This window comes from Macaca mulatta, chromosome 1 (assembly GCF_049350105.2).
Source record: "Macaca mulatta isolate MMU2019108-1 chromosome 1, T2T-MMU8v2.0, whole genome shotgun sequence".
Taxonomy (NCBI): domain Eukaryota; kingdom Metazoa; phylum Chordata; class Mammalia; order Primates; family Cercopithecidae; genus Macaca; species Macaca mulatta.
Genome location: NC_133406.1, coordinates 233,555,347 through 233,580,645, shown reverse-complemented (window position 1 = coordinate 233,580,645; position 25,299 = coordinate 233,555,347). Strand labels below are relative to the sequence as shown.

The window sequence follows — 25,299 nt, the reverse complement described above, 5'->3', positions numbered from 1 at the left end:
CATTTGTTATTGTGGTGAGCATTATATCCTGCTGTTTTACAGCAATACTTGGAGGATTTCTCCTGAAAATAGCCCTTTTTTTGTGGCAAGCTGAAAGGGAGAGGGCAAGGAAGAGGACTTGCAATATTTCATCTGCCTAGAGCTTAGGAAGGAGAGGAGAGGGCCGTGCAGCCCCCAGTATGACCCTCCTTCTCTGTGCTCGGAAGCAGCTTGAGGCTAAGAGAAATATTTGGCTCTTCTCTTCTGCTAAGAGGCTTAGAATTCTGTGATTTTTATTTTCCACTTATGCCTGCAAGGCCCTCCTTCTCCTTTGTCAATTTGAAGAGCCCTCTTTCTATTCCTAGCAGTTATCTAGATAACAATCATTTGTTTTTGAGATTGATTCCTGTAAAGAGTACATGGAACATCTCATGGACTAAAACGTGGTAAATTGTCAAACTTTTCAGAGTAGGAAGATGTCTGCCGGCTAGGTAGAGGTTTCTGGTTAGTGAAAACAGCCAAACACACAAATAAGCAAACACACACATAAGCCATCAACTAACCCAGCCCAGAAGCAGGCGAGGTTTGCTGTGGTCCAGCACGTGCAAGAGAAGGGCTGGGCAGCTTGATGGACATTTGTGCCATCCACCTTGCAGGCGTATGGCAGCTCCCACGTCCTCATACCATTTGACGTTTAGGGTGACCAAGTCATGCACTCTGGCCAGTGAAATGCAAGTGGAAATGACAAGTGCGACTTCATGACACAGATTGTCCGAGCCCAAGTGTTGGTATCCACGTTCTCTGCTTGTCCTGGCTATTTGGAAGCACATTCAGAACTGAGCTTCCCTGGGCTTGGTGACTGAGTGGAGTGAGGAGTGGCAGAACCCCCAGCAGCCCGTAGTGACCATGGGGCACAAGCAGAAAGTAGAGCTTTCCTGTTACTGCATCATGGCCTCACCTGTCCTTACTGATGCAGGTGGATACCAGCAGGCAATAGTGGTTGGCACTGTGACACTCTCCTGCCACACATGGCACACTCACTTTCAGCCAGGTGCCCGCACTATTCCTGAGACCATTCTGACCCCATGAGGAGGTTAGCTTGTGAGTGCTTATATTTAGCCAGTCATTGCTCACAACGGAAGGATAAAGGGGTTCAATTAAGAGAGTGTGTGGGCTGGGTGCAATGGCTCATGCCTATAATCCCAGCACTTTGGGAGGCCAAGACAGGCAGATCACCTGAGGTCAGGAGTTCAAGACCAGCCTGGCCAACATGGTGAAACCCCCTCTCGACTAAAAATACAAAAATTAGCCAGGCATGGTGGCACATATCTGTAGTCCCAGCTCTCAGTAGGCTAAGGCAGGAGTATCACTTGAACCAGGAGGTGGAGGTTGCAATGAGCTGAGATCATACCACTGTACTCCAGCCTGGGCAACAGAGACCCCATCTCAAAAAAAAAAAAAAAAAAAAAGAGTGTGCAATACAGTTTGGATTTGTGTCCCTGCCCAAATCTCACACTGAATGGGAGGAGGGGCCTGCAGGAGGTGATTGAATCATGGGTGCAGATTTCCCCCTTGCTGTTCTCGTGATAGTGAGAGTTCTCAGGAGAATTGATGGTTTAAAAGTGTATGGCACTTCCCCCTTAGCTCTCTCTCTCTCTCTCCTGCTTCACCTGGTAAGACGTGCTTGCTTCCCCTTCGCCTTCTGCCATGACTGTAAGTTTCTTGAGGCCTCCCAGTCCGTGAAGCCTGCAGAACTGTGAGTCAACTAAACCTCCTTTCTTCATAAACTATCCAGTCTCAGGTTGTTCTTTATAGCAATGTGAAAACAGACTAATACAGTATGTGTGAAGAAAACATACATTCTTAGAGATCTGTTTGCCTGCTCCCACGGAGCCCCCGACCAGTGATGGGACATGCCAGTTAGCAGGAGAGAGGATGTGGTGGAGCACAGTGTGGCTGGAGGAAATCACTCTGAACGGGCTTCAGTGTGCTAACAGATTTTGGAGTGATTTATATGAAAACAGTTTAAAGCATTTACTAGCTGTAAGAACTAATTTCCAATAAATCAGACAGGATTCCCCTGGGAACCAGAAATAAATGAGGGCAAAGGAAATTGCTAAGGGTTGTTGAGCAATAAAGAGATGGGTTCTAGATACCTTAAAATGATATTTAAATGGGCAAAGTTGATTTAGCTGTCTTCTCTCATGTCTCGGAGTAAGATTGAAGTCCATAGCATGTCATTATAACCAGGAATTATTCACCAGCAGACCTGCAGCATTTCATGCACATTCCACTGAATGGCAATTTTAATATTCCAGTTTGAGTCCTCTGTTGTAATGAAAAGGCATTAATTGCTTGGTTCCTTGCAAAGTCTGTTACAAAAACATGTTCCTAGAACAAGTTCAAATTTGGCACACAAGGCAGAACTTTCATGATCTAACATTACTCATTTTTTTTTCTAATTAAGAATTTTAAATGCATATATATTTTGTGATCTTCAAGTTCTCAAGTAATTATTACACACACGGGTCGTCTGGCATCATGCCATGTGCCTTGGAAAATGCAGAAAAATAGAATATCACTGTGGTCCTTGCACTCCAGAAGTATACATTTCATAGGAAGATGAAACTGTGACACCCTCTGAGAACGCTGAAGCCACACATGTGTGTCAAATGTGAGGATGGAAGGACCAGCGGCCAGAAGATGCTGAAATTGCCTCAGGGAGGTGGAGGCCAAACAAGGGGCTCTGAAGCACCGGATAGACTTGGCCAAAATGAGGAGACAGCTCATGTCCCGGATCAGCAAGACCTGTGGCCAGAGCTGCATGCAGGAAGGAGTTTGTGGAGTTTCCAAGGACCAAGAGATGCTCTCTCAGCGGCCCATGCAGGGTTCGGGAGACGTCTGTTCTGTTAGGCCTGGACATTTCTCATGACCAGGATGTAGCATCATTTCCTAAGGAGCTGGGAGCTCACAGCTCCCTGGGACCTGGGGAATGGCTGTTCTCTTTTTTAGGAACTTGCATGTGGGATGTTCTTGGGAGAGGTGAGGAGGAAGGAAAGGACACTCAAAGTATTGGCTGCCCCCCACACATTATCTACTTGCTTGTTTATCTACTCATTTCACTGAAGCCTCCCAACAATTGGGGTATTTTTCATTCCCTTTTCCTGGTTGAGAAGAAAGACTCTGAGAGGGTGGGAATCCTACCCTAGGTCATTTAGCTGGAGGGTTGCAGAGTGGTCTTCAAATCCAGGTCATGCCCCTTTTCAGGACACTGGAAACATTCCAGTCAACAGCAGGGGAAGTCCCATCTTCTCAGTAAGTTCTAGGATATCGGGGTGACCCAAACCTAGGAATCCAGTTTCTGCCCCTGCCTTTCTCTTGCATAAAAGGTTGAATTGTGCCTCATTCAAGTGTGTGAACTTCCCCAGGCCCTGCTCAGCGTGCCTAGCAGAGCCAGGATGTCCCTGCCGACTTTGCACTGGGGGCCTGGAGGAGGCCTCACCACAGTTTGCAGCTTAGGCACGCCCCCACTCTCCCACCCATGACCTCTCACTGGTCCTGACCCCGACTCTTCTGGAATCACGCAGTGCAAGTGGCACACGAGGCCTCTGCTTGCGAAGGTGGGCGCTGACCCGTGTGTGCCCTGATGACTCCCGTGGACCGTGGTTGCTGCTGCACTTCAGACGGTGTCAGGAATGTGTCCCTTCCACATCTCGGCAGCCCTGGGTCCTCCTGACATCAGCCTGAGTAACCCCCAAGACCTTTTTGGGTCTCATTTCCAGAGGGCATCTCCATCACTCACACCCCCTTCGCCACACTGACTTCTTTGAGCCTCTGCTGAGAGGCGAGTGGCTGCTTCCACCTCTGGGACCTCTTCTTGCTGTGGCTTTGCTCGGGACCATCTTTCCCGATACCCATAGCTTCCCTTGTTCCTTCAAGTCTTTGCTGAAAGTTCTTCCTGGCCAGATCTTCCCTGACCCTGGGCCTCTGGCTTGGAACAGGTGCCTGCAGACCTCTGCTCCATTCCTGTAGTGAGGCTGGGGGAGGCCCCTGCCCGCAGGGAGCCCCGCAGGCAGCGCTGGATGCAGGCTGGAGCACACAGCCCCCCAGGCTCCAGTTCTTCTTCCCTCCTCCTGACCTTTTTCTTCTCCAAAGCACTTACTCCCAGTTGCCATATTGTGTGCCGGCTTGTTTGTTTTGTTTATTGTCTCTTCCACCGCCTCCCAGGAGGGCAGAGGTGTTTGTCTTCCCCCCCACCCCTTCTCTCTCCTAAGCGCCTGGAGGTTTGTGCGGCACGTGGTGGGTGCTGTCTCCATCTTTGCTGAAGGAGGGAAGGTTCCCTGTTTACTGATCCCCCCCAACTCCTGTTCAGAGGACAGGCGAGGCCTGGGACTCGGTTGGACCCGCCCCCATGCCTCTGCCCGCTGGGCATCCTGTCTGGAGACACCTCCTCCTGTCTGACCGTGGGAAGCAAGCTGCGCTCAGCGGGGCGTCAGTTCCAAGCGGAGGGTAAAAGCGAGCCAGGCACAGGCCACTTCTTTTGTTACTCAGTCCATGCGAGGCGGTGGCGTCAGCCCTGCTTCAGGGAGGATGCCTGCTGCTCAGCCTCCCTGGGCTGGGAATGCCCCTTGCTTCTGCAAGGAGCCGTGGGGACCCCGTACTGTTTCCCAGACACGGGCACCCGACCCTAGCGCTGGAAAGTCATCTGCCCCCGTGTCCTGTGCCTGGTGCACAACCCCCTTCCCCTGTCCTTCCCAAAAGCACCAGCTGCCGCCTGGAAGAATTCTTCCCTCCCACCCAAGGCAGCGGTGGGCACGTCCTGCCCTTGGTCCTGTTCTCCAGGGAACCCAGCCGTGTGTGCAGGGACAGTTTCTCAGGGTGGCCGAAATGTATCCAAGGACGCACGGGAACTCGCCACCCAGTGCGGTCCTGCAGTTGGTGGAAAGGAGGATGGTGGCTGGGGAGGGAGGGTGGGGAGTGGGTTTTTAAATTTTAAATGTTATTATGCAATATTCTAGATATACAAAAATATAAATAACAATAAAATGGATAGCCTCATACCCGCCACCAGCTTGAGAAATAAAACACAGTTATTGCATACCTGGCCCCATCCTCCCCAGAGGTAACCACTGTCCTGAATGTTTATACGCTTTTGCTGCATGTGTATATAGATGAGGATAATTTTCTTTCATCTGCTTCAGAACTTTTATATAAAAGACATTGTACTGCAAGCATGCTTTTTTAATTAAAATTTTTATTTGAAACAATTTCAGAAAGTTGAAAAGTTTTTTAAAACATACAAGTGCCATTTGTATATCATTCGCCAGATTTCATAGTTGTTCACATTTCACTATATATATACTTAATTATTCTCTGTGTGTGTGGGTGTGTGTATATATAAGAAATGGTGTACATATGTAACATTTTAACACTCTCTTGAAACATTTGAGAATACATTGAAGACATGAAGCTTCTTACCTCTAAATACTTCACTGTATGTTTAAGACCAAGGACATTCTTGTACATAACCACGTCTTATACATAACCACAGTATAAATATCAAAGTCAGGAAATTAACATCAATGTGATACTATTATTATTTTATCCTCATCCCTTAGAGAAGTTTCAATAATTGTCCCAGTAATGTTCTTTATAGCAAATGGAAAACAAATGGTTGTTTGAGTTTTGGTTCCGGATTCAATCTGGGACCATAGGTTGCATTTAGGTCCAGTTTCTTAATCTGGAAGAGTTCTGCCGTCTTTCTTTTTCTTTCTTGAATCAGACATTTTTGATGAGTATAGGCCTGATATTTTGCAGAGCGTCCCTCAGTTCTGGTTTGTCTGAGGTTCCGCATAGTTAGATTAGATTACAAAAGTGTTGTCCAAAATACTACGGAAGCTGTGTTCTGTCCTTCTCAGTACCTTGTATCAGGAGATTTGCGCATTGCTGGTTGGCGTTAACTCATCGCTCGATTAAGGTGGTTGTCTGCCAGGTTTCTCTACTGGAAAGTACTGTTTATTTTTTCTAATTAGTAAGTATCTCATGAGGTGGTACTTGGGGACTGGGTGAATATCTTGTTTCTCATCAGGCTTAAAAGTTAAAAATTTTGAAAAACAGCTCTATTGTGATATAGTTCACATACTGTACAAGTCACCATTTAGAGTGTACAATTCAATGGTTTTTAGTGTATTCACAGAAATGTGCCCCCGTTGATTTTAAACATTTTCATCACCTCAAAAAGAAATGCCATATTTTGTAGCCATCACTTCACTATCTCCCCATCCCCACTCCCTACCACCAGCTGTCCTCAACCATGAATCCACTTACAGTCTCTATAGCTTTCTCTGTTCTGGACCTTTGTAAGAATGAAATCGTATATGTGGCCTTTGGTAACTGGTTTCTTTCATTTAGCATCATGTTTTTAAGGTTCATCCACCTTGTAGCATGTATCAGTGCTTCATTCCTTTTTATGACTAAATAATATTTCCTTATATGGATATAACTCATTTGGGTTCATTATATGGATATAACTCATTTGGCTATTATTAATCATGATGCTATAAACATTTGTGCACATGTTTTTGTGTAGACATTTTGTTTTTCATTTCTTTTTTGGGTATCCACCTGAGTAAAATTGCTGGGTCACATGGTAACTCTGTGTTTAATTACTTGAGGAACTATTAGACCTAGACCATTTTCCAAAGTGGCCACACGAGTTTACATTCTTATCAGCAGGGTATGAGGGTTCTAGGTTCTCTGTCAACACTTCTTATTATCTGACTTTTAGATTCTCATCTTCCTCCTGGGTATAAAGTGTCATCTCATTATGGTTTTGATGTGACTCTCCCTGATAGCTGATAATGTCAAGCGTCTTTGTGTGTATGTTTGTATATTTTCCATTTGTATTTCTTCCTTAGAGAAATGTCTATTCAGAGTCTTTGCCTATTTTTAAATTGGATTACGTGTCCTTTTTATTATTAAGCTGTAAGAGTTCTTTATATATTCTAGATATAAGTTCTTTATCAGATATATAATTTGCAAATATTTTATCCTATTCCACAGTTTCAATTTTTTATGGTATCCTTTGAAGCACGAAAGTTCTTTGTTTTGAAGAAGCCCAATGTATCTATTTTTGATTTTGTTGTTCATGCTTTTGGTGTCATATCTAAAAAATGCTTTGCCAATCCAAGGCCGTGAATGTTCATACCTATGTTTTCTTCTAAGAATTTTACAGTTTTAGCTCTTTCATCCATCTGTTTTGAGTTTATTTTTGTATATGGTATGAGGTAAGGGTTCAATTTCATTCTTTTGCATGTGACTAGCTAGTTATCCCAGCTTCATTTGTTGAAAAGACTATTTTTTTCCCAGTTGAATGGTTTTGGTGCCATTGTCAAAAGTCAATTGATGACAGCTGTATGGATTTATTTCTAGGCTCTCGTTTCTGTTCTATTGATCTGTACGTCTGTCTTTGTGCTAGTACCACATTGTCTTGATTACCATTGCTTTGTAGTAAATTTTGAATTCAGAAAGTGTGAATCCTCCTACTTTGTTCTTTTCTTAGTATTGTTTTGGCTATTCTGTGTCTCTTACAGTTTCATATGAATTTTAGAATCAGCTTGACAATATCTACAAAGAAGTCAGCTGGAATTCTCACAGAGATTGAATTGAGTCTGTAGAGCAGTTTGGAGAGTACTGCCATCTTAACGATGTTAGGTTTTCTGATCCATGAACATTGATGTTTTTCCATTTATTTAGGTCTTCTTTAATTTGTTTCAACCATGTTTGATAGTTTTTGCAGTGTAAGTTTTGGACTTCTCTTCTTATAATTATTCCCAAATAGTTTATCATTTTTTATTAAATTGTGAATGCAATTGTTTTCTTAGTTTCACTTCCAGATTATTTATTGCAATTGGGTAAAAACACAATTATTTTTATATATTGATCTTGTAACCTGCAGCCTTGCTAAACTTGTCCATTAGTTCTCACGGTGTTCTTTAGTGGATCCCCCACTATTTTCTAAATAAAAGATCATCTCATCTTTGAATGTAGTTTTACTTCTTCCTTTCCAACCTGGAGGTCTTTTATTTATGTTTCTTGCCTAGTTGCCCTGGCTAGAAATTCCAGAACAATATTGAATAGGAGTAAAAGTAGACATTCTTATCTTGTTTCTGCCCTAGGAGAAAGCCAGCCAGTCTTTCATCATTAAGTGTGTTGTTAGCTGTGGGATATTTGTAGGTGTCCTTTATTAGGTTGAGGAACTTTTCTTCTAGTTGGATGTTTAAGCGTGAGGATTTAGTCAAATTCTTTTTCAGCGTCTATTGAGATGATCATGTGAATTCTGTTTTTTAGTCTATTAATTGATATGATGTATAACTTAGTTGATTTTCAGATGTTGAACCAACCTTGACTTCCTGGGATAAGTCTCACGTGGTCATGCATTGTAATTCCTTTTACATGTTGCTGGATTCAGTTCACTAGTATTTTGTTGAGGATTTTTGTATCCATACCCATAAGAGGTATTGGTGAGTAATTTTCTTATAATGTTTTTGTTTGGCTTTGGTGCCAGAGTAATACAGGTTTCATAACGTGAATTGGAACATATTCTCTCCTCATATTTTTTGAAAGAGTTTGTGAAGAATCACATTCATTGTTATTTACATGTTTGGTAGAATTCAGTGGTAAAGCGACCTGGACATGGGTCTTGCTTTGTGGGTAGTTTTTTTTTAAATTGCCAATTCAGTCTTTTCATTTGTTACCGTTATTAATATATTCAGACCATCTTTTTTTTAATTGAGTTGGTTTTAATAGTTTGGGATCTTTATAGGAATTTGTTCATCTAAGCTATCTAATTTGTTGGTGTATAGTTCATAGTATTCCTTTGTAGTCATTTTCATTTCTGTACAGTTGATAATACTGTCCCTGTTCTCATTTTTGCCTCTAGTTATTTGAGTTTTCTTTTTTTCTTTTTCTTGGTCAGTCTAAAGATTTGCCAGATTTTGACATTTTCAAAGAATGAACTTTTTGTTTCATCAATTTTCTTTATTTTTCTGTTCTCACGTCATTAACTTACACTGCAATATTTATTATTTTCTAACTTCTGCTTACTTTTGGATTAGTTTGTGCCTCTTTTTCCAGTCTTAAGGTGGAGTATTAGGTTATTCATTTGAGATTTTTCTTTCTTATTTTTTTCTCAGTTACTTTTATATTTTTGGGAGAGAAGAAGTTTCATAGCATCCCATAAGTTTTGGTATGTTGTGTCTTCATGTTTACCAATACTTGTATTTTCTGATTTCCCATTTGATTCTTCTTTAATGCATTGGTTATGTAAGAATGTGTTGTTTAATTTATACATATTTGTGAGTTTCTCCCATTATTTTTTTGCTACTGATGTCTAATTTCATTTCATTGTGGCTGGAAGACATACTTTGTATTATTTCTATCCTTTTACATTTATTGAGGTATGTTTTATGGCCTTGCAGATGGTCTATCCTGGATAATGTTCCATGTACCCTTAAGAATAATGTGTATACTATTCTTGGGGAGAGTGCTCTAGAAACATATGTTAGTTTGTTGTTTTATAGTGTAGTTCAGATCTTTTGCCTTCTTGCCAATATTCTATCTAGTCGTTCTATCTATTATTGAACCTGGACTATTAGAGTCCCAAATACTATTATTATTATTATTTTGAGTCAGTTTCTTTTTTTTTTTTTTTGAGACGGAGTCTTGCTCTGTCGCCCAGGCTGGAGTGCAGTGGCGCAATCTTGGCTCACTGCAAACTCCACCTCCCAGGTTCACGCCATTCTCCTGCCTCAGCCTCCTGAGTAGCTGGGACTACAGGCGCCCACCACCACACCTGGCTAACTTTTTTGTATTTTTAGTAGAGACGGGGTTTCACCGTGTTAGCCAGGATGGTCTCGATCTCCTGACCTCGTGATCCACCTGCCTCGGCCTCCCAAAGTCCTGGGATTGCAGGCGTGAGCCATCACGCTCGTCCCAGAGTTTCATTCTTGTTGCCCAGGTTGGATTGCAATGTCGTGCTCTCAGCTCACTGCAACCTCTGCCTCCTGGGTTCAAACGATTCTCCTGCCTTACCTCCCAAGTAGCTGGGATTACAGGCATGTGCCACCATGCCCAGCTAATTTTGTATTTTTAGTAGAGATGGGGTTTCACTAAGTTGGTCAGGCTGTTCTTGAACTCCTGATGACCTCAGGTGATCCACCCACCTCGCCTCCCAAAGTGTTGAGATTACAGGCATGAGCCACCATGCCCGGCCTCCAAATACTATTATTGGATGGTCTACCTTTATCTTCATTTCTATCCATTTTTTTCTTCATGTATTTTGGTGCTCTGTTATTAGGTTCATTGTGTTTATAATTGTTATATCTTCCTGATAGACTGACCCTTTTATTTTTATGGAATGTCCTTCTATCTCTTGTAACATTCTTTTAAAGTCTGTTGTATCTGACATGGTATAACCATTTCAACTTTGTGTTTGCATGACATATTTATTTTCGTGCTTTTACTTTCAACCTTTTTGTGTCTTTGAATATCAGATGTGTCTTCTGTGAAAAAACTTTTTATTTCTGTGTAGTCCTATTCATCAATCTTTTCTTTTACTGCATGCATATTTTTGAGTCATAGTAAGAAAACCTCTTCCTACATCCAGGTCAAAAAGAAATTAACCCAATTTTCTTCTAGTATTTGTGTGGTTTCATTTTTTTTTTTCTTACATTTAACCTTTGATTCATTTGGAATTCATTATTGTGCTTGGTAGGAGATAATGGATTTAATTTTTTAAAATTGTTATTTAGTTGTTCCAGCAGCATTTATTTAAAAGCATCTGTTTTCTCCAGTAATTTTAGAGGCCACCTTTATCATATACTAAATTTCCAAATGTGGTTGGGGCTTGTCTGGACTTCTACTCCACTTCTCTGTCAACTCATACACCAGGACACACTGTTTTAATTATGAAGGCTTTGTAGTATTTTTAATGTCTGGTAGGGCTTATGTTCCCATTGAGGCTTTTCTGTGTCCCTGGCTATTCTTGAAGGTTAATTTTCCGACATGAACTATAGTATCAATTTGTCTAGCTCCATAAAATTGCATTACATTTATAAATTAACTTAGGGAGAACTGGCATTGTGATGATATTGAGTTGTCTCATCCAAGAAGAATTTATGTCTTCCCATTTGTCGAGGAATACTTTTGTGTTATTTAGTTTTAAAAAGTTTTCTCATGGAGGTTTTGCACATACCTGACTAAATTTATTCCTAAATAGTTTATCTTTGTTGTTGCTATTATACATGGGAGTTTCTTTATAGTATTTATTTCTGAGTGCCAGTTTTATATTCTGCTAGTTTACTGAATCCTTTTTTGTGTGTTCGAGTTATAAATGTGTTTTTCTCCAGTGTGTTTTCATGAGATTCATCTTTGTGGATGTTTGTAACTCTATTATTTATTTTCACTGGTGTGTACTATTCCATTGTATAAATATATCACAGGATATTTATCTGTTTGTATTTGGATGGGCATTTAGATTGTTTCTCATTTGTTGAACTTGTCAAGTAGTTTTCCAAAGGCATTAATTCTGTTCTCACTCCTTCTGTAATGTGGGAGCCTCTGTTGCTTCACATTTTTACCAACATTAGCTAGTGTCAATGCTTAAATTTTGTCAGTCTGAGGGAGTACACATGGCACAGAAGCATGCTTTTTAATGACTGTTCTTAAGTCCTTGGTTTCCAAATTCTGACCCAAATGCTGCCTCCCACATGGACACAGTCTCCATGGATTGCACACCCCATCCCTGGCCTGCTTCCTCTAAGTGCCCCATCTCATTCAGAAACATGTGGCTGTTGGTGGGAGTTGGGAACTGCAATGCTGCTTTCCTAGTCTCCTGAGAGGGAAATGCACTTTTGTAAAAATTAAACACTTTATTAGCTGAGGAGTGTCTAGCCCTGGTACTGGCCTCCTAGAGGAATTTCTTTGCTGACTTACTTGCATTATATCTGTTATATAATTATCAACAATCAGCATCCACTGAGTAGCATCTTGTACTGACACTTTACTAGGCGCTGAACAGGGCTTAGTGATGAATAAGACCTAGCTCCCCCCGACCCTCCTGGGGCTTTCCACCCGCTTGGAAGAGGAGACATGTTTACATTAGATGATATCGCTGGATAACACCAATGATACCCAGTGGGCATGTTAAGGGCTGGGTTGCTGACACTGACAGGGAGATCTATATAAAATGAATGTGGAAAGAAAAGGACACATCTCTTCTATCGTATTATATTACAAATTCAGGAGGAAAATCGGTCATTGAATGTTTTCTTGTTTTAAAAAGCTGAATTCATCCTGATAAAGATGTATATACCACCTGAAAATATTCTCTCTGTTTCTCCAACCGACACAATCACCAACTGAAAGCTGACCTTGGAGCCCAGTTCTACCTCTAATGGGTGGATCTGGGATCAACCCTATTTCTAAAGCGGTACATTGCAGGATCCTGGGTCATGAGACCAGTGGCTGGTCCAGTTATGGCCTTGACCCAGGTGCCCCTCCCTTATTTCTTGTGACCAAATCACCAGCTCTGTGCTTCTCCGTATGGTATGGTATTGTCTATTCCAAGCTCCTGGTACCTTGTGGATCCGAGACCTGCCTTTATCTCTCAGTCTTCCTGAAATAAGAGCTCTTCTCTTCCTTCAGTGTTTGGGGCCCTGCTACCTCTCCTAGGCATTTGAAAGCTAAGTGCCCACTAGCTTTCCTCCATTAGCAAGTCCCTCATTCTGCTGCCCAGCAAAACCAGGGTTATAACTAAGGTTTGATTACAGCATATGGGTAAGAAGTTTCCATGCTCAATAAAGTGCCACGTCATCTACTTTAAAAAGGTTAACACATCCCTTCCGAGCTGGAAGCCTCTCTCTCTATGCTTGCTCCTCTTGTGCCAAACAGCACACCCTCCAGGCAGCTGGGCAGCATTGCAGGTGTAGACCGGGCTTACATCAGGCAGTGCTTTCTGGGAGAAGCCAGCTGGCTTGTGCAGACATCTTGTCCATTGCCTTGACCTTACTGGATACACTTGCTAACCTCCCAGACAAACTGGTCCAGGCTCACAAAAGTTGGTTTGTTCTTTGGTTTGTTCATTGTGAATTCATTCATCCATTTGTTTATTCATTTGGTAAACACATATCACGTACTCCACTGAAAATTCTGCAATGATCAGGTCAGTCACAATGCACACACACACCAAGAGCCTCTTTCTCCCTTTACGCTGTTGAGTATTGGGTACCTTGTTGAGCATCTGAGATGCTGTGGAATTGTTGCCAGAATTTTACCTGTTTGTCTACTCCTGTGCTAGGTGATGTGAAAGCTGCATAGGGCAGGGACTTGGCTCTTGAAAACCATGTGATTCTGTTGAAGGTGCAAATCAAGACAGCCCACAGGAAGCAATGAGTCAACACGTGCACCTCTGTGTTTTGCTCTTGTGGGTCAGAGGAGAGGCGCTTAAATTGCTCAGTGTTCACTGAGGGCTGCCGTGGGTTGGGATTGTTTCCTAGAACCATAGCTGAGCCTTGAAGGTTGGGGAGGCTTTAGACAGATTCTGGGGAAAGGCATCATACTTGGGGAGAATAACTTGACTATGTGGGTTGAGAGTAAATATAGTGTGTTCTGATGATGTCGAAGGAACCAGCTTGATGATATGTGTAAAGTGTTTCACATGTCAAATCCTTGGGACCTCCTACTTGACTAGATCAGCACTTGAGCCCTTTGTATAGAAAGCTATGTGCCAGAGTGACCATTGCTGGGCAGACTGGCTGGTATGGGGCTGTGGTTGACTCTGTCTTGGGTGGGGCCATGGAGACACCATAGTCTGTTCCTGGTCTGACCATGATACAGAAATAGCCTTTAACCACGCTTCAAGCCCCCATCCCCCGCTTTCTCCTATGTGATTGTTGTTTGAATACTTCTATTTTTTTCATTGTTGTTGAAACTGTAGGGTAATTACCCTTGTCCTTAATAATTGCTTTAGTTTCCTTGATATGCAGAGATGCTCTAGAGTCTACACTGTTAAAAAGAGGTTAAGATTAAGTTTTTCAACCTGCTGCTGGTGTGAGAAGGATGTCTCCATGCCAATTACTATCTCCTTGATAGGATTAGTCACTGTGTTAATTGCTACTCAGAAAAACTGCCAAGTTTGTTGTTTTAGACGTTGGCTTTTAAAATATTGCAGATGTCATCTCAAATGCAAATTGTATTTGGTATTAGAGATAACTGTTGATCTATTAACACTTTGGGGCTGATTCATATCTGAGACTGTGTGAGAAAAAGGAGTCTCACCCTTGGATTATTAATTGCATCTTTGATGGTGGTTCCAGAACTGGGAGGGGGAGGCAGCTGTCAGGTCTGTTCCTTGGCACTCTCTTTGAGAGAACCCAGAGCTCTGTCAGCAACAATCTGTTGGAATTGGCCAGAGTAATGTATGAAACAACCTCGTTCTTCAGCCCAAGAGCATCACCTACCTACTCCACAGGTCGCAGTGGCTGGTTAGCTCCTGGTAAGTGCCTTGAATGTTGATGCTCCAGGGAGTGTCAAATGGCCACGGAAGTTCGTAATCTTTAGAGATTTCTGAGTCAGTAGAACCTCCCCCATTTTGGACCAGGAAAGAATAGAGAATTCTGACATTATATAGCATTTGATTTTTTATTAATGTTTTATTTTTAAGTCATTTCAAGATTTCAGAAAAGTTGTAGGAATAAAATGAAGAAATCCCATATGCCCTTCACCCAGATTCCCCCGATGTTAACATTTTATCATATCTGCCTTATTCTGTGTGTGTGCACGTGCACAACTGAACCATTTGAAAGTAAGTTTCACACATGATGCCCCATTAACCCTAAACACTTCAATGTGTATATCCTGAGAACTAGGACATCCTCTTGCATAACCCAGTGCAACGATCAAAGTCAGGAAAATAGTACCAATGCAATAGCATTATCCAATCTGTAGACTTTATTCCTGCCACCAACAATATCCTTTATAGCAGAATATAATAATAAAAACAATAATCTGTTCTAGGATCCAATCCAGAATCTCACATTATATTTAGTTTCCATGTCTCTGTAATCACCATCAACCAATTCTTTAGTCTTTCTTTGTCTTTCATGACCTTGCCATTTTTGAAGCATACAGGCCAGTTATTCTGTAGACTGTCCTTTGTGTGAGGTTTGTCAGATGTTTCCTTAGGACTAGATTCAGGATATGCAGTTTTGGCAGGAACACCACAGAAGCGACACTGAGTTTGTTCTTAGTGCATCGTATTAGAAGGTGCATGGTTGCCTGCCCCTTTACTGGGATTGTTAACTTTGATCATTGGTTAGGATGGTATCTGCTAGGTTTCTCCAGTGTAAAGTTATTGTTTATTCTCTTCTTAATTAATTAGCATTTTGTGGAAAAATAGGTTAGGTCTATGTAAGTAGCTTGTATTTCATTAAACTTTTACCCCTTGTTTTAGCATCCATTGATAATTCTTGTCTGAATCAATTATTATAATGCATGCCAGATGGTGATTTTTCTCTAAATTTATTTATCGTTTAGTAATCTGTACCAAATTGGAAAGCTTTTGCTTTCTTACATTTATTTATTTACTCGTTGATTCATTTATCCCCATACGGACTCATGGATTCCTACCCAGTGAGTTCCATTGACTAGATTTTGTTGACTGAGTTACATTCATTGGGTTATATATTTGTCCAGTGGTTTATAACCTAGTTATTTTGGTAGTTATATTGTCACAGATTTGGCCAATGGGCTTTCAATATGGCTACTGTGTCTTTTTGACAAATCCCCATCATATTTTTCCACAACATTTTATTATGAAAAACTTCAAACATAGAGAAAGTTAACAGATTTTTTTTCAATGAACACTCATGTACCTATCACCTAGGTTCTTTAATGAACATTTTGTCATGCTGTCTTTATCACAGATCTGTTCAGCTGTCCACCCAGCAATGCATCTTCTGTTTAAATTGCATTTCAAATTAAGTTGTAGATGTCAGCACACTTCATTCATAAACACTTTGGCAGGCATGATAGTGTCTAGACTTTAACATTTATTTACAGTTCTTTCACTCGGTAAAACTTCCTTACAGTGCAAGGTAAACATAGTAAGTGTACCATCGAACAAGCTTTGACCAGTGCATGCACCTGTGTGACTCAAACCCCTATCAAGTTATAGAGCGTTGCAGCCAGTCCAGAAAGTTCTTTCATGTTCCTTTCTAACCAGTTCTTGCCCCATCATCTTCAGCAGCAACCAGTGTTCTGATTTTGTTCTCACCATAGATTAGTTTTACCTGTTCTAGCACTTCATCTAAATGGAACATGTGCAATATGCATTCTTTTGTATAAGGATGATTTCACTCATTATCGTGATTTTGAGATTCATCCATGTTGTTGTTATTAGTGGTTCATTTCACCCATCATTCTCTGAGCACTTCCTTTTTTCTGGCCCAACAAAATGTCCCAAGGTTGCCTTCCACTTCCTCTCACCAGCCCTGGAATTAGATCAATCTCTAATGAGCCCTGGCTCTTTTCAGCAGAGAATGGTTTCTTCTTTGTGAGGGGTATGCCATCGCTTCTAGTCACTCTCTCCCTTAGTAGAAGAAGCTAAGCAATGCATGTGTGAGGATACATTCATAGATACACAAACACATTTATATCTACACCTACTTCTAAACATCCGCATTCATGGATGTGTGTAAAACCGTGCATTCGTGGTGATACCAATTCTAGTCCAACATCACAGGGTTCCTCCTAGCCTTTCATCTTTCCTTATATGACACTTTATTTTCCAACATGGAGAAATTTTCCTGAGTATATTATTGTCTAAATCCTAAAATATATATAAAGTAATGAAATAAGAGTTAACCTATGCCACTGAAGAAAGCAAACCTACCAACTAGAGTTCAATATTTGTTTATAGCATTTTTTCTTTAGCCTGAGGGCGGATAATCAAAATACTGTGTTCATAAGCCTTTTGGGTTAATCTCCACCCCCTTTCTCTCTGGTTATGCTATTCTTGGAAATAAAATATAATTAGGCTCTTTTGTTTTTCCTTGTGTTCTACTTTAGGGTCTCTCCCCATCCTTGTTAATTTTTTTTAGGATGGAAAACATTAACATGTTTATGAAAAATCAAAACTATGCAAAAAAGTTAGATCCAGAGACGTGTCACTGCCCCCATCCCTCCTCACACATGGGTAACCACTCTCCTTATTATCCCCTTCTCTGTTTTGTGTTTCTTTGCTGAGATAAGCAGATACATGTATATTTTCTTATTTTCCCCTTTTTTTCTTACACAAAAGGCAGCTACTATAAATACTCCTTTGCACATTGCATTTTTTAAAAAATTAAACTTTCTATTTCAAGACAACTGTTGATTCACATGCAGTTGTAAGAACTAATACAGAGAGATGATCTATGCACCCTTTGAGCCATTTTTCTCAATGGTAACATCTTGAAAACTATAGCAGAGTATCACAGCCAGGATACTTGATGTTGGCACAATTAAGATACAGAACATGTCCCTCACCTCCAGGGTGTGCCTCAGGATGCCCTTTTTAGCCACACTCACTTCCTCCCCTCCCCTACACCTTCTTTGACTCTTTGCAACCACTAATCTTTTCTCTATGTCTATAATCTTTATCATATCAAGAACATTATATAATTGGAATCATACAATAAATTATCTTTTAAATTGGCTTCTTTGACTCAGCATAATTGTCTTGCGATTCATCTAGATTGTTGCACGTATTAAGAGCTTATTTCTTTTTATTGTTGAGTGATGTGCCATGGAATGAATGTGCTACAGTTTGTTTAGGCCTTTATACATTGAAGGACATCTGGATGTTTCTAGTTCTTGGCAATTACATATAAAATGTCTATAAACATTTGTGTTCAGGTTTTTGTGTGGTCACAGATTTTCATTTCTTTGAGATAAATGCCTAGGAATGCAATTGCTGGGTTGTATGGTAACTACATGTTTAGCTTTTAAAGAATCTGTCAAAGTAGCCGTGCTTTATATTCCCACCAGCGATGTACGGATGATCCCATTTCTCCACATCCTTATCAGCATTTGGTGTTCTCACTATTTTTTATTTTAGCTCTCCTGATAGGTGTGTAATGTTATCTAATTGTGGTTTAAATTTGTATTTCTCTAATTGGCTAATGATGTTGAACACCTTTGCATGTGTTTATTGCCATCTGTATATTCTCTTTGGAGAATTACCTGTTGGAGTCCTTTGTCCATTTTCTAATTGGATTATTTTTTATTAAGCTTTGAGGATTCTTTTTATATCCTAAATACCAGTCATTTGTCTTATAGGTGATTTGCAAATATTTTCTCCTACTTTGTATCTTCTTTTACATCCTGTTAACAGAGTCTTTCACAGAGCAAAGATTTTAATTTTGATGGAATCTAGTTTACCCATTTTTCCTTTTATGTATTGTGCTTTAGGTGTTAAGTCTAAGAACCTTTTGCCTAGCCCTAGTTCCCAAATTTTCTCCTATGTTTTAAGCCCATTGTCCATTCCAAGTTAGTTTTTGCAGGTGTGGAGAAGACTTCGGTGGAAGTTTTTTTTTTCTTTTCTTTCTTTTTTTTTGCCTATGGATGTCTGATCACTCTAGCACCAATTGTTGAAAAGGCTATCTTTCAACAAAGCTATCTTGAATTAATTTTGGCATTTCTGTCAAAAATCAGTTGGGTGTATTTGTGCAGGTCTCTTTCTGGGTTCTCTGTTCTGTTCTATTGGTTTATGTGTCAATTCCTTTGCTAATACCACACAGTCTTGATAACTGTAGCTAAGCCTTCATCTGTATCCTGCCATTCTTACTTGGAATATTTGTGCTTTCTCACTCTTTGATTAAGTTTAGCTTGTGATTATCCTATTTTTTAAAAAAGATCCAAAATTTTGATTAATTTGATCTACCTCATTTATTTCTACATCTAACTTTATTTTTCCCTTTCTTGTGGTTTTGCTGTTGTTCTTCTGCTAGTTTTTTGAGCTTAGAATTTTAAAATTTTAATTTTTCATTTTTATTAAAATAATAAAGGCTATGAATTTTCAGTCTGATCACTATTTTAAATATGTCTCATAAATTCTATTATGTAGTGTTTTTTGTTTGTTTGTTTATTTTTTCACATGAAATCTCACTCTGTCACCCAGGCTGGAGCACAGTGGTACGATCTCAGGTCACTGTAACCTCTGCCTTGCAGATTCAAGTGATTCTTCCACCTCAGCTTCTCGAGTAGCTGGGACTACAGGTGTGCACCACCATGCCCAGCTAATTTTTGTAATTTTAGTAGAGATGGGGTTTCACCATGTTGGCCAGGCTGGTCTCAAACTTCTGACCTCAGGTGATCCTCCCACCTCGACCTCCCAAAGTGCTGGGATTACAGGTGTGAGCCACCATGCCCAGCCTGGTATTTAGTGTCTTAATGATCGCATGTACATTTTTTGAATTTCTATTGCTTTACTTTTAAAAAGATTTTTAACATTATTTTCCAGTTTTATTAGACTGTGATCAGAAAATATTTATTTGTAATATTTCTGTTTTATGAAATGCATTGATTATCACCTAACTCGTGACCAATTTTCATGGATAGTCTATGTGTGTACTTACGGAGAAAGTGTAGTAGATTCCCTATCTATTATAAGGGAATTCAAGGAAAAAGTATGATGTGTGACTGAATTAGTCTGCTATCACATTGCTATGAAGAACGACCTGAGACTAGGTAATTTATAAAGACAAGAAGTTTAATTGACTCATGGTTCCACAGGTTGTACAGGAAGCATGGCTGGGGAAGCCTCAGAAAACTTACAATCATGGCAGAAGGCAAAGGGGAAGCAGGCGTGTCCTGCATGGCTGGGGAGGCCTCAGGAAACTTACAATCATGGTAGAAGGTGAAGGGGAAGCCAGCGTGTCCTGCGTGACTGAAGCAGAAGGAAGAGGGTAAAGGGGGAGGTGCTGCATACCTTCAAACAACCAGATCTCCTGAGAACTCACTCACTATCACGAGAACAGCAAGGGGGAATCCTCCCCCACAATTCAGTCACCTCCCCCAAGCTCTTTTTCCAACATTGGGGATTACAGTTTGACATGAGATTTGGGTGGGGACACAAATGCAAACCATATCAGTGACAAATTGATTTGTCAAGGAAATTGATTATGTTGTTTAGGGCTTCTGTGTCCTTATTTTTTGTCTATCTGGATTCTCTTGTACTGACAGCGGTGTGGTCAACACACTATTCTTAGTGTTTTCATCTATATTTCCTGCAGTTTCTTTCTTGCGTGTGTGTGTGTGTGTGTGTGTGTGTGTGTGTGTGTGTGTGTGTGTGACAGAGTTTCACTCTGTTGCCCAGGCTGGAGTGGAGTGTTGCGTTCTCGGCTCACTGCAATCCCCGCCTCCTGGGTTCAAGCAATCCTTGTGCCTCAGCCTCCCGAATAGCTGAGACTATAGGCAGGCACCACCACGCCTGGCAAATTTTTGTGTTTTAGTAGATATAGGGTTTTGTCATGTTGGCCAGGCTGGTCTTGAACTCCTGACCTCAAGTGATCCGCCAGTCTTGGCTTCCCAAATTGCTAGGATTACAGGTGTGAGCCATCAAACCTGGCCTATATTTCCTATCCTGTAAAGGCGGTTGTAGTCTTGTTTGGTGCTCTAGTATTCATTACGGTTCTATTTTTATTGTGGAATGTGATTTTTAGCATTAGAAAGTGTCATAATGTTTTTTCTTAAATTATACTTATTCTACTTTGATATCAAGATTGCAATACTTGTTTTATTATTTCCATTTGCCTCATATATCTTTGCTGTCCTTTTAGTTTTAGGCTTTCTGAATCTCTTTGATATGGTTTGGCTCTGTGTCCCCATCCAAATCTCACCTTGAATTGTAATAATCCCCATGTGTCAAGGGTGGGACCAGGTGGAGAAAATTAAATCATGGGGACAATTTCCCCCATACTGTTTTTATGATAGTGAGTTCTCACGAGATGTGATGGTTTTATAAGGGGCTTCTCCCGCTTTGCTCGGCACTTTTCTCTCCTGTCGCCATGTGAAGAAGGAAGTGTTTGCATCATCTTTTGCCGTGATTGTAAGTTTCCTGAGGCCGCTCCAGCCATGTGGAACTGTGAGCCAATTGAACCTCTTTCCTTTTATAAATTACCCAGTCTCGGGCAGTTCTTCATAGCAGCGTGAGAATGGACTAATACACTCTTTTTAAAAGTATGCCTCTTATATATAACATATAGTTGGATCTTTCTTTTTAAACCAAATTGAAAATTTTTTATTTTCATAAGCCCATTCACTTTTATTTATGTGTCCAATATGTATAATATCTTGTGTAATAAATGCAATGTGTATTATGTTTTACTTGCTGTACTTGTCTTTCGACATGGTACATTTTCTATATTCATTTAATTTCTTTTTATATATAAGAAATTCGCATTTTTAGTCTAATAGGTACCTTTGTACTCATTACCTTTAAAAATCCTATTAGTCTCTTACTAACTTTTACCATTTGGTTTTTCAGTTGTTAATGGTGTCTCTTGACTCCCACCTGTTGCCTCTGTAACCATCATTGAGCTTATTCTGGTTTTGTCTTTCCTTCTTTTGTTTCCTATCATATTGTAGTTGACAAAACATATATAATCTATGTATGATTCTCCTAACCTTAGTTACACACTTAATTTAGGTCCAAAATTTGCCAAATAGTCCCCAGTCATCTCCTGGTTGAATAAACTTAATTCTCTAGAAGATTCCTTCAGAGGTGCCTGTGGGCATATCACTCAATTATTCCATATTTTAAACTCTTATTCTGTACCTCTGATTTTTGAGGGTCTGCTTCGCTAGATATAAAATCTTTGAATTTCATGAAACTGCTGCTCCATCCTTGCCCCACCTTCTAGGTTGTTTTTGAGAAGACTGACAACTGTCTCTCTTGCCCTTACAGTAAGTTATTTGATCTTTTCATTTACAAGCGGTGAGGATATTTTTCAGATGCATCGTGAGGTTTTTAATTCAGTTTGTAGTGTTTTGAGACAGTTCCTCCCCTCCACCTTATGGCTGGGATTTTGGGCTAAGTTTTACCCGCTGAACTCTGTATTCTCATTTTCGTTTTTCTTCTTTGATAGTCTCCTACAGATGAAGACCGCTTACATCTCCGTATTGAGTGCTTCGTGTGATTTTTAGTTCAAGAGCTCCCTCTTCTGTCAGTGCAGGGTAGTACAGTTTCTGTATGACTTTTTTGGGGGAGGGGCGGGAGGAGTTGAGGATCCTTGGATGCATCATTATTTTTTGTTTTGCAGAATCCTAAATGCCCACATCTGGCTTCTCCCTCCCTCCCCTGCATATTTTCTAATGCTGCCTCTGCCTGCCTTTAAATCACTTCCTTCTAGTCCACATTCTGGTCTTTCTGGATTCATTTTTAGTATTTTCCTCCCCTGTAGAATGTACTTTCTCTTTCTTCAGGTAATTGTAATTGATTCCTAAACTCTCCATGCTCGACTTTTGCCTTCACTGGCTTTTGGACCCATCTTATCCCCTTGCTCTTTATCAAAGTTCTGGGTGGGAACTCCAGAATTTGGTAATTTGATGTTTATAGTGTCTCTTATTTCCAGTCACGTGAAAGGTGTGTGGGATTTGTGTGGTTGTTTTTGTTCTTCTTGTTGACCCTTGTAGTTTTTGGAGGATGCGTTGGGAGATTTGAGTTTTTGTGGCTGTCATTACCTTGGCGACCTGGAAGTCCCTTACGTGGCATTTTAGGAGATATGTGCAGTTGTATCAATTTCAAGTACAAATAGTAACTCGAGCCTGTTATGAACACCATCTTTTCATGTTAATTGTACCATAAAAGAATCTTGAGGAAATCTTTTTTTTTTTTTTGAAATGGAATCTCGCTCTGTCGCCCAGGCTGGAGTGCAGTGGCGTGGTCTCGGCTCACTACAAGCTCCACTTCTCGGGTTCACGCCTTTCTCCTGCCTCAGCCTCCTGAATAGCTGGGACTACAGGCGCCCGTCACCATGCCCGGCTAATTTTTTTGTATTTTTAGTAGAGACGGAGTTTCACTGTGTTAGCCAGAATGGTCTCGATCTCCTGACCTCATGATCCGCCTGTCTCGGCCTCCCAAAGTGCTGGGATTACAGGCGTGAGCCCGGCCTTGAGGATATCTTTAAAAGGTCTGCTCTCTTACGAAGGTTAAGTATCTCCCCTGTAAGCTTGTTTACACCGTGCATCTGTTTAGCCAGCCCTTTTTCATAGACACTTCAGCCAAATATTGGCATGTTTTCTGTTTCTGTATTTATGGGGTTGGACTCAACGAGCCTTTTACTATTGTGGCATATGGGAGGGAGCGTTGCCATTCTGCTGCCAGGGGTGAGTGTGATCTGGCGGCTATTACGTGTGTATGTGTGTAGGTCTCTATCAGGAAGGGACCTGCCATGCTTACCTGGCAGGTGAGATATAACAGGATCCTGAAGGCAGTTCTCCCAGGGTGAGGCTCATCCATTGCATGCCAGATGTGTTGATCCTTGCAATTTCCCCAAACGTGGGAAACTCACTGCATCATTTGTGGTAGTGGGGGACTGTGTCTGTGCTCTCTCTTGACGTCTGAGTTTTTTCTTAAAAAAAAAAAAAAAAAAAAAAAAAGACTCACCATCTTCTATGGACTGAATATCTGTGTTCCTCCAGAATCCATATGCTGAAGCCCTAACCCCATTGTGATAGTCTTTGGAGATGGGGCCTTTGGGAGGTAATTAGGTTTAGATGAAGTTGTGAGGGTGGGGCCCCGTGATAGGATTAGTGCCCTTATAAGAAGAGGAAGAGGGGCCAGGTACGGTGGCTCATACCTGTAATCCCAGCATTTTGGAAGGCTGAGGCAGGAGGATTGCTTGAAGTCAGGAGTTTGAGACCAGCCTGGGCAACATAGGAAGACCCCATCTCTACCAAAACAAAGAAAAAAGAAGAGGAAGATACTAGAGCTCTCTCCCTGCTTTGTGAGGACACAGTGAGAAGGTGGCCATCTGTAGGCCAGGAAGGGAGCCCTCACCAAAAATGGAACTGGCTGGCACCTTGATCTCAGACTTCCAGTCTCCAGACCTGTAGACATAAATGTCTGCTGTTTAAGCCACCCAGCCTCTGGTACTTTGTTATGGAAGCCTGAGCTGACTAAGATGCCAGCCAACCATATTTTTACAGAGTTCTCATACAAAGCCCGAAACCAGAGTCAGAGATTCAGCTCTGCCTGGCTTGGGGAAGGTGCCACACCTGACTCATCGCAGGGGGTCAAGAATGTTTGTGAGATGAATAAATGGAGTATCTTTGTTCTGGAAATAGACCACCTATGAGTTATTATAGTAGAGAAATCCCAGGCCCCCACGAAGGACAGGGAAAGCCTATAAAGTACTTTGGGCCCAGAAGAATAATGGAAAGAGGCCAGGCACGCTGGGAAAGTTCCATTTACAAACCCGCCTTCTGCTGGGTTGAGTCTCGCCTGCTGTGGGCTCAGGGATCCTGGCCTGGCCTATTTTTTCTCTGGGTGGATACCCCATTCCCGGGAGCATTCAGATCCCTAAAGACAGCTTCTGTCTCCTCTGAGACCACTGCTGAGTCTTGTCACCTGGTGTCCCCACGGTGCCGCCCTATCTTCTCTTGTTCTCCGTGGGTTCCAGAAAAAGGGACCACCTCGGCTCTGTGGCTTTAGATCTCTCCAGAGGATGGCAAAGGCCTCAGACAGCTTCTCCAATGGGACGCAGCCAACATCCAAGCTGCATTTTCAACATGAGAGCCACTCTTAGGCTGAGTTGGACAGGGAGAAAGGAATTGTGCTTGGGCACCCAGGCGGCACCTGCTGTCCCCTGACCTGGCACCATGGGTCCAACTTTGGGTTTTAACTTCCCACGAGTGCCTGGACACGGAGAGGAAATGGTTAAGAGGATAAAGACATATGGGGAGCGATCTCCAGGGTCACTGAGGTCCTGACTCCTGCCTCCCACTCCCTAGGCCCCTCTGGCTGGGCCCAGGAGGTCTCCCTCCCACCTGGTTGTCAGTCAGCTTCTGCTGTGCCCTCATGGGGATTTCCTCCTAGAGCCCACCAGGTGGGAGAACCAGGGCCGGAAGTGCTGAAGGCCCACACGGCACCAGCACAGCTGAATGGCCCGGCTTTCTCAGAACCCATCCCGTGGAATACTGGAGGCAGCGCAGGAAGGGCCAAGTTCTATGAGAGGAGCTTGGGCAGCAGGAATACTCCATGACAGCAGAGATGCTGGG

General features: G+C 41.6%; 1 protein-coding gene and 1 non-coding gene across 11 annotated transcripts in view; both read left to right on the top strand.

Moving 5' to 3' along the window:
• The window catches only part of CAMTA1 (calmodulin binding transcription activator 1), a 973,269-nt gene that overhangs the window by 416,443 nt on the left and 531,527 nt on the right, over positions 1-25,299 (top strand). The gene's annotated exons all lie outside the window — the stretch shown is intronic.
• LOC114674686 (U1 spliceosomal RNA) lies at positions 23,472-23,636 on the top strand. Its single transcript, XR_003725812.1, has one exon. It is a non-coding gene; the product is annotated as a U1 spliceosomal RNA (small nuclear RNA).